Source organism: Bactrocera tryoni, unplaced genomic scaffold, assembly GCF_016617805.1.
Source record: "Bactrocera tryoni isolate S06 unplaced genomic scaffold, CSIRO_BtryS06_freeze2 scaffold_266, whole genome shotgun sequence".
Lineage (NCBI taxonomy): Eukaryota > Metazoa > Arthropoda > Insecta > Diptera > Tephritidae > Bactrocera > Bactrocera tryoni.
In genome coordinates, this window is record NW_024395990.1 from 1 (window position 1) to 6,010 (window position 6,010).

Below are 6,010 nucleotides of genomic sequence, written 5' to 3' on the forward strand. Positions count from 1 at the left end.
CTTAAAGAAATTTGGCTGAACGGCCCACCTCCTGTTCCTGAAATTTGCTTTACATTTTTGACCATTTTTTTCTTCGTCGCAAACTTGAAATCTGTCCAAACCTATAACTTAGGTAGCTTAATTCCGATAATATACAAATGGTGATTTTTCATACCTTCTTCCATCCAGTTCTGTCCTTGATTGGGGGACCTACTGCGTTTAATTTGTTTGAAATTTCTTCCTAAAAATGATTCAATTCGCCTGGTGCTCTTTGCGAAAATCCTTTCACTATGTCGGGGTGCAGCTTCATTTCACTTACTAACACTTCAAATTGTTTTATGTTGGTGTGTTTTTGTCTCTTATCTCTAAAATATCAATTTAAAATATAAATGATTGCGTCATTAGCAATTGTTTTTAAAAATACTTACAAATTATCCATTTTTGTAAGAATTCCGCAACGCACTCACCAACGGATTGATTTCGACACAAATTTCCGATATTGCGGTATCAATGATTTCGAAATTAGCGACACCTATGTGCCGCGGAAAGCATTTTATCAAGTCGGTAAGTGAGTTCACTTCGATCGAAAATTTTATTTTCGATACGGTTTCAATGATTTCAACGCAAATTTTTTCGATCATATCGAACCATATTTCGATCGAAACGGATTAAATTAATAATATGCCTATTATTATTGCATTCGGCAGAAAAATTATATACAAGTTATTTGAGTATAAAAATTATAATTGTAAAAATTCATATTTTTAAAAGTAAAATTAGACATTTCAACTTAGAACTAATACATATATACAACTTAAAACTAATATGTACAACTTAGAACTAATATGTACAACTTAAAACTAATATTTACAACTTAAAACTAATATATATATGTAAGTTATAATAATAAAACTTATATTAGTTTAGCCCTTAGTTTATGTTTCTTCTGTTTAAAACGAAATCTCCGGAGCTCCCCACATATACTGCTTTTATCCTTGTCAGGAAATACAGTGGACCAAAAAAGTTTACATACACCTAGTTCTATTAAATTTCGACACGTTTATTTGTTTCAAAATGGATAAATTTTGTGGTTTTTTTCTATCCATTTCATGATATGTATATTTAGCATTAAATATAGCATATCAAAATATTTTTTTTTTTACACAAATAAAAAAAATTTAAGTTAAAGCTTAAAATGAGCATAATTTATATCAAAAAAGTTTACGTACACTTATGACTTTTTATATAAATCAAAAGTAATTACAATACTTTTAACGGGTTTTGGCCTACATTTTGTTGCTATTACTGTCCCTAGACATCGTTGTATGCTCCCCACTCAATTTCTAGAATTATTTCCGGATATTTTGACCCACTAAGTCCACGATCCAGCTTTTTGGCCTTATTTTGATGAAATTCGATGTTTTCGAATACGGTTTTCCAAAAAGTTCAAGATATTTTGAATAGGATTAATGTCTAGTGATTGCGGGACCTATGGAGTTATTTTTATTTCATTTACATTTTTTTCAAATACCGTATTTGTGTAAAGTTTTATTCCGCTATCACCATTGGTTCCTAATGTATACAGAGAAGGCATGAGATGGAATTCAAAATAGCGTTATATTGGAAGAAGGCGTGGTTGTGAACCGATTTCCCCCATATTTCGTACATGTCATCAGGGTGTAAAGAAAATATTACATACCGAATTTCATTGAAATCCGTCGAGTAGTTTCTGAGATATGGTTTTTGGTCCATAAGTGGGCGACGCCACGCCCATTTTCAATTTTTGAAAAAAGTCTGGGTGCAGCTTTCTTTTGCCATATCTTCCGTAAAATTTAGTGTTTCTGACGTTTTTTGTTAGTCGGTTAACGCACTTTTAGTGATTTTCAACATAACCTTTGTATGGGAGGTGGGCGTGGTTATTATCTGATTTCTTCCATTTTTAAACTGTATATGGAAATGCCTTAAAAAAACGGCTCTATAGAGTTTGGTTGATATAGCTATAGTAGTTTCCGAGATATGTACAAAAAACTTCGTAGGGGGCGGGGCCACGCCCACTTTTCCAAAAAATTACGTCCAAACATGCCCCTCCCTAGTGTGATCCTTTGTGCCAAATTTCACTTTAATACCTTTATTTATGGCTTAGTTATGACACTTTATAGGTTTTCGGTTTCCGCCATTTTGTGGGCGTGGCAGTGGTCCGATTTTGCCCATCTTCGAACCTAACCTTCTTATGGAGCCAAGGAATACGTGTACCAAGTTTCATCATGATATCTCAATTTTTACTCAAGTTACAGCTTGCACGGACGGACAGACGGACGGACGGACAGACAGACATCCGGATTTCAACTCTACTCGTCACCCTGATCACTTTGGTATATATAACCCCATATCTGACTCTTTTAGTTTTAGGACTTACAAACAACCGTTATGTGAACAAAACTATTATACTCTCTTTAGCAACTTTGTTGCGAGAGTATAAAAATTAAACGTAATAAGTTAAGGCATTCAAATATATACCAGTAAAAAAACTTACCAAAAACTAACCCTACGCACTTTAGTTTTAGTAGGGGTTTCTTCTCCTTGCGCCCCTCTAAATTGTAAGGGTACATTACATCGTCTGAAAACAAACCACGAAGTACGCCGTCCACACTGCCTTTTGCGCCCTTTGATTTCAATATTAGCCGCATCTGTAAAAAAAATTACAGTAAATTATATTACAGTCGCATAATATTTAAAAACGAAATATTTACCATAGCATCCGTGCTTTCCTTTTGGGAAAGTTTGTCTTCCACGAAGCGCACGTGCTCTTCCGATGACATGGGCAGTTTCGAAGCGAGCTCCACGTAATGCTTGTCCTCCAAATCACCGGTGATGCGGCTAATTGCATGGTGCGTCTTTGCCGCTATGACGCGGCATTTGCGCAATAATTTACTAAGCGCCTGCACTTCGCGCCTTCTCTGGCATCTAGAAAATTAAAATATAAAAATTAGCTTCTGTTTTAATTTGGTACTGTAATACTGCGTTACTTACTTTGTCTGTTAGGGACTTCTCAATGGCAGTGAGACGGGTCTCAATAGCATCCAGCTTCTGGATTATATCTGAAAAACATAATTGTATTTTTATAAAACAAATACTAATATATTTTTATATTAATACATTATACCTGCATGGCCGCCAGACGATGGTGACGGTACCACAATTTCTGATGGTTCTGCTGGAGGAGCGCAAACGAGATTGTAAGAATTTCTTTTAAACACTTTATCTGTAAAACAATATTATTAAAAAATGCTTACTTAGCTTTACTAATTTAAAACTTACTCTCTTATTTGTTTGTTGTACCCAATATATTTGAATCCTCCAAATGTTTTCTGTAATATTAAAATTTTTAATTATACACACAACATTCAATTCACAATGCTTACCTTTTTCTCCTAGTTAAGCCTTTTAGTTTCTCTATACAAAAGAAATTAATAATATACATATGTATGTATATATAAATAATAGAAATTAATTATAAAGTATCAAATTATCATGTAACGAACTTACCTCTTTAAAATCCAAAATAAACTGCGCTTTTCGTTTTCTTCTTCTTGAAAATTGGGCATTCGTCTCTCCTATTCTAGCAAGTTAATATTACAATATTTTTAGAATGTCGATAGTTTTTCTCTATCTTACTTACGTATTCTCCCATTCAATTGAAAATTCCAGAAAATGTAACAGTGTTAGTGAACAGCTGAAAATGTTTCAATGTGTTTGTGCAATCTGTTACCTCCGTCTTGCAGGGACATTACAACATCAACGCATCAGTGAAATCACTTAACGGTACTCTTTAATTTTCACAATAGTTCGAAGCGTAGTTAGAAGTATTAAAAAAAGGAACTGTAAAGCAAGTACCTAATTGAGCGTCGATTCCCTTAAACCGCTTTTACGCGTATACTGCTCACTGTGGTACTCGTTTGGAAATATAGCTAAGCATTCAGGCTTTAAATTAACACTTTGAAAATCAAAACAGAAAATCTGTTCTGAGAAAAAGCTGGAAAAGTGGTGAGAATATAAGCAGCCGCAAATTTAGTCGTTAAGCAGCTTTTTCAACTTAAATTCCGCCTTTTAGTGAGTTAAAAAGCGTAAGAATGCATAAATATATGAACAAATATGTGTGTTTTGGTACAATGAGTTTGTATACATTCCCTTTTTTGGAAGCTGCTTAACTTCTTGTAATGTTTTCTCTAGTTAAATAAATATTTTGCTGTAAACTCTCTCTCTCTCTAATATGGCGTTGCGCTCAATCGTTAAATAAGTGAAAAATATCGATACACAAGCGAGGAATATACTTGGGCAAGTACTAAAATAATTAAAAAACCTTTAATTATCTAAATTTTCTCATTAATAACACTGTGATAGTCAAAAAAGAAAGACAAGACCAAATTCGACGGTTTCCCCCTATTTCGCGTCCTACGAATCGAACTGCATCATTACTTTTTTGAGTTACAATCATGGTTTCATACAAAATTTTTTGTTGAAGTTTTTCATCAAAGTGGCCCTTTGTAAGAGAAAGGCACATTTTTCTTCGGTCTCTAACTTTTTTAATGTTGACTTTGGTAAACTTTATTTGGCAAAGCTTCTCAGAATAAGTCCGTCTTTAAGTTCTTAGATGACTGTAAACCCCAAAATCAATGTTTGTTGTGTCCTTATAGCCAATATGTCGAAAAAACTGAAATTTAATCCATTTTTTTTAATGTTTTTTCCCTCACGTTTCGTCAATATTTTAATTTACCCTTTGATACTTATACATTAAGTGACATCTTGTAATAGTAAGAAACTTAAGCAAAGACAACGTTCTGAGCAAACTAACCATTAGAAAACAAACTTAACAAAATTTGTATTTTTTAAAAAAGCTACACTAACTATGTTTGTGTGCTGTTTTATTTTTTTTGTATCTTATAAGTGTTATCAATAAGTATCATAAATTTGTACACAATATTTAAATTAAATTTAATAAGACTCATCTATCAATGTCCAACACAAATCAGCAAGTAACGAGTCAAGCTTTTTGCCACTGTACCAATGCTCAAGGGGGGCGGACTTGGTGAAATCTTTCTCCATGCTCATCGGATTCAGTCGGAACTTGCTGCTCAAAATGGTCCTTGTGATGGTGAAGGAAATGAATTTTTCTCACCTATTTCTTCAAAAGCGTCTACCATGTCATCCACATATTTTTTCCAATCTTCAGACCGGTGCACTCCTAAGCAATGGTTTATAACGGTCATAACGGAGTTCCAGGCAATTTTTTCATTTGGCCTTAAAAGTTCTCCAAATTTGGCGTACTTCATAAGTTTTCTTATATCGGGGCCATTGAGAACACCTGAAAAGAATGTATCAACAAAACATTCGTTCTATTAAAAGACTTAAAATACCTTCTTTTATTTTCGCAACACTTAGTCTTGGAAATATTTCTGTCAAACATTTAAAAGCTTCGGCATCTCGATTTATTGCTTTTATGAAATTTTTGACAATTCCCAATTTTATGTGCAGTGGTGGAAGCAAAATGTTATTAGCTGGTATCAGCGGAATATGGATAACATTTGCCACATTTAAATGAAATTCTGTGCGAAGCTTCCAATCACGCATTCTATATTGGTTTCCGTGGTACCTTGTGTCCCAATGACACATGAAGCACATATTTTTTGTGTATCCTATCTGCAAACCAGTAAGCAAGGCGATAAGGCTACAAAAAACATTGATTTTGGGGTTTACAGTCATCTAAGAACTTAAAGACGGACTTATTCTGAGAAGCTTTGCCAAAGAAAGTTTACCAAAAAAGTCAACATTAAAAAAGTTAGAGACCGAAGAAAACTGTGTCTTTCTCTTACAATGGGCCACTTTGATGAAAAACTTCAACAAAAATTTTTATATGAAACCATGATTGTAACTCAAAAAAGTAATGATGCAGTTCGATTCGTAGGACGCGAAATAGGGGGAAACCGTTGAATTTGGTCTTGTCTTTTTTTGTTTTGAAAAAGCTATCACAGTG

The 6,010-nt window shown here is 33.7% G+C and overlaps 1 long non-coding RNA gene and 1 pseudogene across 1 annotated transcript; both read right to left on the bottom strand.

The window, feature by feature from the left end:
• Window positions 1-61: 61 nt before the first annotated feature.
• LOC120781076 lies at window positions 62-221 on the bottom strand. Its single transcript, XR_005706005.1, has 2 exons — window positions 155-221; window positions 62-101 (listed from the first exon to the last, which is right to left on the bottom strand). It is a non-coding gene; the product is annotated as an uncharacterized LOC120781076 (long non-coding RNA).
• A 94-nt stretch (window positions 222-315) lies between these two features.
• LOC120781077 lies at window positions 316-5,180 on the bottom strand (annotated as a pseudogene).
• Between the last annotated feature and the right edge of the window lie 830 nt (window positions 5,181-6,010).